Source organism: Scophthalmus maximus, chromosome 2 (assembly GCF_022379125.1).
Source record: "Scophthalmus maximus strain ysfricsl-2021 chromosome 2, ASM2237912v1, whole genome shotgun sequence".
Lineage (NCBI taxonomy): Eukaryota > Metazoa > Chordata > Actinopteri > Pleuronectiformes > Scophthalmidae > Scophthalmus > Scophthalmus maximus.
Window position 1 is genome coordinate 12,802,874 of NC_061516.1, and position 10,251 is coordinate 12,813,124.

Below are 10,251 nucleotides of genomic sequence, written 5' to 3' on the forward strand. Positions count from 1 at the left end.
ATTTCGAGTGTTAAAGTTGCTTTGCGCTGAAGAGGAGCGCACCTTTCTTTAAAAAAAACACAACAACCTGTTGAGTGACATGTCAGTGACCCGCAGCCTGTGCCTGCACTATGAGAAACACAGCCACTGTAGTTTATTTTGACTCAGTCCCACGTTCAATGCCATGCTGCTGCAAACACTCACCCCAGCACCAGAGGGTGTATTAATCTACTCAGTAACAAATGCATTTTCTAATATGTAGTTCCCGGCAGTTTTAGTAAATCACTGCGCCCGAACACAAACCGATGGGCTCGGGGCTGAGAGCCACGCACCGGGGAAAGAAGCTGTGTGAACTGAGAGATGTTCTTTTTGAAAACTTTTCATCGGGTTGTTGACGGTAAACTTTGGAACATTGGCAACCGTATCATTTGAAGTGTCTCTCCTCTCAAAAATCATAGCTTTTTGTGAACGTTTGACCTTCACTGGGCAGAATAATGCGTGTGCAGAGTTTTCAAACTAGACGGCTGTTTTCACATTCATCTTCTGCGCTCTCCTAAAATCTAAGTTTAACGTGTTCATGTTAAAATCTTTGGAAAGCAATTGTAGCCTGCTGCTTGCTATGGTGTGATTAATAACTTAATAACTCCCGAGGATGAACTTTGCCGTGAGGCGAGAGATACTTTGCATCAAGCGGTTATTATTTTGATATGAAAAATGCTTTTTTATATTCATAGATTCTGTATTTAACTGTGAGATGGAAAGGAAATGTAGCAGGGATTGAAAATTAAACTTTTTTCATAGAAACAAGTTATTGTTCCATTATCATTCCAAGCAGAAATAATCTCAGTCTTCAAAAAACGTTTCATGAGGGTATATTTAACGTACTATTAATGCTATAGAGCCTATTGTAAAAGTGCTGGTATTGATCTTTGATGACAAGTCTTTACAATTCTACAGAGGTGATTTCACCAAAGACCTGTCGAGCACAAGCTTAACAATAGCTAATCTTGGACTAGAACCTTGTGACGCAATAGAAAGACCAGTGGAATGAGCCGTTCAAACAAAGCAATGAGTCAGCCGCAGTCATTAAAAAACCCCAAAAGAAAATAATTTCCTAAAATGGGGGGGGTGGCATTGAAACATAAAGAGAGATTGCAGCGACATGGGTGATTATAGGTGAAGACATGGGCATTGTAAGGAATCAAAGGTTTCATTCTCCTTTTTGTTATTTTTTCTTTTTTTATTGAAGAGCAGTTGTGCTCAAAATGCCACCAGGTGTTTGGTGCAATACTTCAGTGAAAATTGGAGTCCTGCAGTGTACAAGCAGACACCGACGGTTGGTTTGGACGTGGGTGTGCATTTCTAGTCAGTGTCAAAAAGTAAAATACTATAATGATAATATCACGTAACAAGTCACTGCCAGACGAAACGGGTCAAAGAAATGTAAACCCTCTTCAACACCGATGAAGACGATCAAGCCGCCGACAGGGTCGTATAGTGCTGAGGCCAATAGCACAATGCTTTTGGTGCAGAGGCACAGGAAAGAAATCTGTGGGGTTTGCGCTTTGCGGAGGGCATGAGTCAAGTGTCCGAGATCTGACGGCTACAAAAGCTCAAAAGATTTTGCATGGAAGTCGGAAGTTTAAAAAATAAAAAAGATTACTAGACGGCAGCACCGATTCCTTGACCTCTTTACCTTGCAAGCTGAATGAAAGAGACAAAAGTGAAAACAAACAGGCGTCCGTTTGAAGCCTGGATGTACCCAAAACACAGCACAGCTGCCAACCGGGGCTTGAATCATGCTCGCAGAACATGCTTTTTTTTCTTTGTTTCTTTTATTATTTAATTTTTTTTACATTGTTAACGTACTGTAAGCAAAGCCAACTTTTGCTCACTTTACTCGTGGGAGTCTGACAAATCTGCATGTAGTCTTTGGTTAAAAAAAAGAAAAAGATGTCCGACTCCTCTAATAGTTGGTCGTTGAGCAAGTAACAGATTATAGCCTCATTTTATGTCCCTGTCATTTCAGTTTCGGGGCAAGTCTGTGTCCCTGGCAGCGGATCTATAATAGGTCAAAGAGTCATTTGGTAAGATCAAGGGTGAAATTAGTCAGTGATCAGTGGTTTGCTTTAATGCTTTTGCTTCACCCAAGCAGTCTGATTGCCACTTAAATGTGGAGGGCCTGCGGGCTCCCTCTTGGTTCTTGTGCCTGTGCAATAAAAGAACAGGGAATAAAAAAAGGCTTAACTGACTTTTTCATCCCATATAAAGCAACTGTGTTTAGAAATGCACAGTGAGCTGCTGATGCACATGAATTCATTCTATATTTGCTGGGTGAATTGGCATGTCGGGTCCCTCTGTGGATGGCATTAGGGGAGTCTACTGTATGCGCCGGTGCCATATTGTGCGATACAATGCAAGCCGTTATTATGTTTTTCCAGAATAGCTCGCCTGATGCCCTGACCAGATGCTGTCGTCCTATCTTTTACCATCGCTGCAGTCTGTGCAATGCGGCTTTCGTTTTTTTTATATTTCACCAAAGGCAAGCTCCCAACGGGATGAGGTCGGCAAATACGGTCACCAGGCCAAGGCTTCAGGGAGCAACCTCTGTCCCTTAAGGATGGAATTAATGTGACGAAAAGATGAAAGCACACATGTCTGGAGTTGCTAAATGTCATATCTTGTGCTTGTACCAACAAGACATCTATCCCTGAGCCTAATTCCCCAAGAGGCTTGATACTGTAACCAAGAATCAGTGTTTATTTACCGCTAATATGCAACAGCAAATGTTTTTTGACAGAAACATAATAGCACCTGGATTACAATTTCATCGTCAACAGAATGAGGGAATATTTGTTTTTTTTTGTTTTTTTTAAGGAATGTATCTGCCAGGTTGCAAAATGTTCACACGGAGCGTATTTGCAAAAATGTGCACTGACAATGCAGATTGCAATGAAACACTCACTCGTGGCAAATAAAGCGTGGCCGCGGTTATGCTGAGGTGGTCGCAGCATTAGGATGAGAACAAGGAAATATTGTTGGTGTGTTTGCTTCAGTAACATCTTTCTTTTCTTACTTTAAGTTAAATCTTCGTGGCACTTTGTTCTTAACACAAAGTGGATGCAAACTCTTGGTCTCCAGTACCAAAGTCATGCATTTTGTAGTCCTACCATCTCTGACCTCCTTCCTACGCTGCGTGTGCTGCACTGAAACACTACATTGAAGGTAGTAATGGTTCCCATAGCAAAAACATGCTGTGTATGACAATCTTTTAGAGAATAATCATCAAGTCTCTGAGATACTGTGTGGTTGCATATTGAGTATCAAGGCAAAGGCAAAGCAATTAAATTCAGCAAACATGAGTTTAAACAAGATTCAAGACTAAAGATAAGCAGTTAGTACTGTGGCTCCACACAGACATCTCTGATTAAGAATGCTTTAATTTATTATTTTTAAAAGATTACAGTAAATAGTGACCAACACACAGTTCCAAACAGACCCTATCAAATGGTTTTAAACCCTGCGCAGTAAATGGAATTTATTTAGTTGACCTTGCATAATGCTAATCTCCATATATGATGCATGAAGATATACTCAAACTATGATTCTATTGTTTGACACATGATAGATGCACTTATTTTTGCATGCAAAACCCAAATCAATACAACAATAACTGGCAAAACTGTTGTTGTAGAAAGCATGGGTCAAAACTATGAAAATACAATCCAAAATCCTACTTTAATGGAATTATTTTCCAAACCAAGCTGAAAATAGTGTGACCAAAGGACTAACTAGTAAATATTGGGTTGTCTTTTCTACCAGTTTTACATATTTTCTTCATTTGTCTGTGGGACAGAACTGATTAACAAACCCAATCTGTCAGTTGCTGAAGGCGACTCTCTATTGCTCCAAATTCGATCCCACGGTTTCCCATGTGCCAGAAACGCACCGGGAAAGGTTTGATCAGATCGAACATCATCGCCACTTTAGTATATATCACTATTTTGTCACTGTGTAATCTAAACCCCTGACAACGAAAGGCTCAGAGTGTGCAGAGAGCGTGTTTTCTTTCCTCAACTTTGAAATATCCCGACCATATTAAAATGTAAAGATCTGATCAAAAATGCTCACTGTATGTTTAAGTCACTTAGGCCTCATGAAATATTTCCCACAGTGCAATGAAGCAGACAAAATGAGGCAAGTGGATGACTTCTTCCAGGCCTGGCCACGGCTCTCACATTAGACAGCCCATCAGCAGGCACATTTGCACAGGGGGGGAAACACTAATGGTGTGATTAGGCTGGAGGTGAATCTCAAGGCCTCAGACAGCAGTTTACATCTTGGCATCCAATAACCACTGAGAATGTATCGTGCCCATCTTACTGTACTGAGCACTATGTTAGTTTGGCATTTTAAGGAAAACATACCACGTTTTCATTTAATGAAAAAAAAAAGAAAAGTCTGAAATGGCATCATCTTCCTATCATGCGGGATCGGGATATATTTTCAACATAAGACATGAGCCTTAAAAGCTGAAAAGAAGGCCACATGGCAAATCTCTTAATCCGTCACAATCTGGGCTGCAACGTAAAACCATGGACGGAGAGGGCGGATGAAGCCGTTTCCATCCATCTGGGTTCAAAGATCCAGTGTAGCTGTGCACACTAAATCCACGACTTGCCTGGTATCATGGAAGCAGAATGAGAGAATCCTCTCGATAAATAACGCTTTTAGAAAACTACTCCAGGGAAAGATGACAAAGCAAACAAACTGTTTCCCAGTGAACTCCCATGCCCTTTAGTCATTTCAATGATATAAATTATAAACGATTACAACAACAGCAACACATATTGTGTGCCATTTATCAAACCTACCCATTGGTCGGTCACTAATCTATTATCATTTAAGACATTTACTGAGCAAAATGTCAAACTTTTATCTCTCTCTCTGCTTTTAAACATTGAGCTTTTGCTGCTTTTCTCTGTAATGTCTTTGAATTATGTCTCCTTTTGGCCAAAAGAAATATCAATGGTAGTCATGTTTGTTGTGGGGGAAAAAAGCAATTCTTTGGACATGTTATGTGCAAAATAGTTAATAAAGTGAATAAATAAATGAATAAATATAGCGGAATAATCTGATGAGAATCATTAGAACTACCCGTCATGCATGAAGACTTACTGGAATATGGACATTCATTCATATGACACAATAACTTCCCTCTGCAGTCATGAGGAAGTAATTGACAGACTGACCTGACAATTCTAATGCAGGGTTCCAGCACCGATGTCTAATTCTTAGTTCAAACTTTACCTAATTTGAAAAATCTTTTAGAAATCAAGCAAAACAAAGGCAGTGAGGACATATTCAGGTTTAGTTACAATACAACATGGTGAGTGATAAAAAGTCAGATTCAGATCTGAGGGGCGCCTCGCTCTCTCTCTACCTGCTGATATGGTTCATTTATTTTTGCAGGAATCACTATTTCAGTGTGCAAACGGCAGGTGTGTTTCCTATTGTTTGAGGAAGCACTGTGCAGGGCAAAAGCTGTCGACAGCACTTTCGTACAATAATAGCTGTGAAGAAGAGAAGAAATGGATATGAGGTGCCACACATGCCTTTGTCCATTGTACTCACTTTTCAGTACCCCCCCACCACCACCACCACCACCTCCCACGTGCCCCGAACAGCTTCTGCCATGTGGCACACAAAATGCTGACTGGAGACAGAGCCCTAACTGGAGGAAAGCACTTTGATGAGAATCCCAAAAACTCCAAGAGAGGAATCCCTTCTTAACTTTCGTCTGCCACCCATCTTCCTTCCACGTCGAAACGGTAACAGGAAGTGTGTGAACACACGCAATGAGAGAGAGGCTCTCTTTCAGCCACGAATGGTGCGGCTGTGGTGTTTAAAAGAACAAGCGATGTGCTAAGGAATAGCGCTTTTCTTTTTTCTTTTTTTTTTTGCAGCGGCAGATCAGACGAGAGAGACTTCACCTCCGCAATCCACCCGAGCTGAAATGTCCCTGAGCAGGACATTAAAGACGGCATGGAGATGCTGCAGCGGTAGCTCTCCTCAGAGGCCGACAAGACAAGGTTGTAGTGTTTGCACTTAGTAGTTTCACGCTGTGAGTGTGGATACAAGTAGCCTACTGTATAACCCCCCCACAGCTATTACTGGAAATACGGGTGTATTTTTAGCCTGCGTGCCTCGTTAAATAAGAAAGTTTGTTGAACACCGTCTCTGCGGTGACACCGGAGCAAGAAATGACCTACAGTATTGTAAGGTGAATGCCTTTCCACACCCAAGACAGTACATTTTGCTGTGTGCGTGAGACATTAGCGCATGTTTAGTCAGCAGTCTTGTAAATTTGGCATAATAGTGTGTCACCATCCCAACATCTTGCGCTCAGCGGGAAGTTACTCGGCTCCCTGGTGTTGGTCTTGTTTAGCTTCTCCGTTGGCGTGCAGCGTAATGAAGGATATGCTTGTAGTTTTTCCTCACGAGCCAGTATAAATGGCGAGCATGTGTTTGTGCAGCAGCATACTTCTGCGGAGACTCTGTGGGAGGAAGGAACACAGAGCGAGCGAGAGAGGGGACGGGGAGAAGGGGGTAATTGTTTGAGAGCTTGTTATATCATCACGGAGTAATAATTGCTGTAATTAGTGAGAATGTACATCCATCTCCTTCAGATCAGCTCATGGAAAAAAAGGGGGGATAAATTTGACAATAGGGCAAACAGATTGTTTTGTTGCGATGCTTACTAAGAGTTTAAAATCATATCAAATGTGGGGGTAAATCTCCTCTGTATTCCAGCAGTCGGAGATAAGAGTCTCTGGCGATCCATAATGTTTGTCTGCAGTAATTAACTCGAGGTGAAGATTATGGGAGATTTCTTCTCCAGTGTGCACACATCATGCAGAATTCATATTCTGACCTAAGCCCAAAACAATGAGCCCCATTTATAGCTTCTGCAGCAGCTGATGGAGAATGGGTTTGACAGCAATCAAAACCGCACAGTAATCTACCCAGCTGGCATTTGTCATTGATATGTATTTATGGCAACCGCGCCGTGCATTTTGATGCATGTTTGCATCATGAGCGAGGGAACAAAAGGGGAGACGTTTGCTACGGTGCCACAAAAAAAACAAAAAACAGGTTGACGGGGGAAGTTCATAATATTAACTGCCACTGTGCAGGTAATCACACTTGTGTCAAGGTATCGTGGCATTAATTTGTTCGCACGGGAATATGTCTTTGTCTTTTATATACTGTGTAAAACAAACAAACAACAACAACAACAAAAACAATTGTGGCATTTGCATGTGAAAAAAAGAAAAAGAAAAGCATCATCACATAAAAAGACAATTTCTATGAATTTTATACGGTATTATAGTGTGTACCTGTCTAACTGTAACACCTGTGGGTTCACTCAAGCCGAACCTTAGAACGTTTCAATGTTCTGGTGTATTTGTTATTGCTTAATTGAATTTAATAAAAGTGAGTTATTGTCCACACTTGTTTTAATAGAGCTGCGTGTGTAGAGGGCGGGGGGAGGCAAGCTTTGGGCCGGGTGGGTAACTGTGGCTGATGTGCTCCTATAAAGCCATATATTGCGCTAAACAACTTCTGAAGTCGTCGGTGCTCGGCTGTGAGAGAGGAGCACTCGCAGTGCAGGAATGCCTATAGGGCTGCTGGCCTCGCCTGAACAGCTCTTGGATTTTAAATACGGACAGCCAAGACCTTTTTATGATTACACATTAGCAGCTTCAGAACAATTGTAAACTGTGTGTGCCACTTTCCAGTTAATCCATTATACATCCATCACCCGTCTCACAGAAGCCACCTCTTGTGCTCTCTGAGCACGGCCCAAGCCACGGGAAAAAAAGGGGTTTGACTGCGGAAGCTCCTGCTATTAACAGAATTAACTCCAGCCAGGAGCACAGCTCAGGGAGAACACACCAATTCCATTATCTCAGCTGGACGGAGGCCATTCTCTCTCTGCCACTCCGCAGCCAAAGTGCTCCGAGCATGGAGCCCACCAACCCCATTGTACAGAGACACAACATGCTCTAACTCTCAAATGCACTCCGTTCGAAGCCTTTCTGCTTGAAATATTCATCTAGCCGGAAAATCACATCTGAATCTTTTAAAGAAAAAAAAAGGTACAAATATTTAATTTGGTTTTTCCTTTTACTTGGTGAGTTAAGTGAAGTACAGTGAACTCTGAAATATTTGGTACACTTAAGTTTACATAAATACCCTTTCCATTGATGGTCTAACCCCCCCAGTTGTCTGTACCTATGAAAGTTATCATTCAATTACAATAGGTCCTCGCTCTGACTCTGTCGGTGGAGCTCGGGCCCTAATAAAAATAGAATGATGCAAACATATTTAATGAAAGTTCCCTTTACATAATAGACTATCAATGGGGTGAAAAAAATTACAGTAATAATAGCAAAACCTTAATAATGAGGAAGAAAATTAGCATGTCAATGGAGAAAAAAGAGTGGCCATGAAAATATGATAATGTCATATTAAAACATACATGAGGTAAAATTTGGTTAATTTGATTACATCACAATTCTTATAATAGGTTCCCTTTTATTCTGAAAAATGTGAAATGTCTCTTTCTAGAAACAGAACATATTAACATTTATATAACATTTAAAGAACATAAAAAAATATAATAAAATACTGAGACACACTATATTATTGCATACAAAGAAAGCTCCTAAATGATTTACCCCCCCAGAGTTATTGAGTTGTTATCCATAGAAAAACACTGCACTCGAAGCAGCTTGACCTTCCCTTCATTTCAAATGAGCGTGCAGGGTTTGCCTGCGCCTCACAGTCAATTTGACACTCAGGAAGTCACAGAAACTGAAAAGTGTAATTGTTCTGATTAGACAAATTGTGCAGTCCATGGCATCGCATAATTTCTAATGAAGATGGTCATTATCGACTGTGTTTTATGTCTTCCAGGTAGGAGTCTGTCGGTGGCCGAGGACTGAGGATAAAGCCACGAATCACATCCAGGAGTGAAAATATCAGAAATGGCTGGTTATGAAGGCAGTGGCAACTGGTTGCTTTGTTTAAACAAACAAACAAAAAACATATTGAATTGTGTTCCTGCAGCGCTGTGACTCACATAATAAATATTTAATTGTGAAAAGGAATCAAATGGACCATATGGTCACAAAACAACATTGTGCTATATGTATAAGCACAGTACAATGAATGCATATAGCACCTTGGTTAATCTGTTCAATATTAATTTCTATGGCACTTAAAAGTTTGTCAAATAGCAAACATGTCCTTGATCCAGCCATATATGTAACTATACATATATATGTGAATATAAAAATAAACTATACTAGAAAATAATAAGCTAATAGGTGCAGGTGGTAGTCGGGTACGAGATAGTGCAGTTTCCTGTTTATGTTTTTTCTTTAACTCAGATTTATTCACTCTGGCATGTTACATTTCATTGTTTGCGTCAGTGGAGGTTTGATCAATGGCAAAAATTCTGTTATTTTGTGACGGCAAAGTGTTTGTGTGCACTCCGAGCCAAGCGCTACATTAATATAGGCAGTACTGCCGTGTGCAAATTTATTGTGACATCCTGAGGGCTGTTTTTTCACACGTCATTTAAACGCAACTTTTGTCATCCGATCATAAAACGTTCATGTCAGCCTGAAAATATCTCTTGTCTCCGGCTGGATTCGTGTCCATTTATTCATGAACATCTCTTGAACATCGTTTTGTCATCAGATGGCTCACATTTGAAAAAAGTAGACTCATTATGTTGAGGGCTGATATTAAGAAAGTTTTTGGACTTGGCTGCTGTCTTTCACTCGTGTTTGTGGTAATGGAATCCAACACCCACCCGCCTCTAAAGATAAGTGGTCAAGTATGTTACTCTTGCACAATATATATAAATCCATATATATATATATATATATATATATATATATATATATATATATATACATACAAACCCCTTGTGTCCTTGTGGGCATTAAACAGGCCATTAGCATACTTTAATAAGTAATAGTTCTATTCAATTTTAATGTTGACTTCAGCACAAATAAAGGACTGTTTGTTATTTCTGCGGGCTGTTGTTAAAACGGGATCAGACCGAGTTAGCGAGAATGATAGAGCCTGCAGGCGATGAAAGGAGAGAAGGCCAGGTGACGATTCATTTGGGGTTATAATAAAAAAGTCTTATCACATGGAGTACGTCATTAGTATTTGAGAACTGATTTACACAGA

General features: G+C 40.5%; 1 long non-coding RNA gene across 1 annotated transcript; it reads left to right on the forward strand.

The window, feature by feature from the left end:
• Positions 1 to 5,678: 5,678 nt before the first annotated feature.
• On the forward strand, positions 5,679 to 9,260 carry LOC118301262. The gene is made up of 3 exons (XR_004790273.2): positions 5,679 to 5,810; positions 5,946 to 6,071; positions 8,962 to 9,260. It is a non-coding gene; the product is annotated as an uncharacterized LOC118301262 (long non-coding RNA).
• Positions 9,261 to 10,251: the final 991 nt, after the last annotated feature.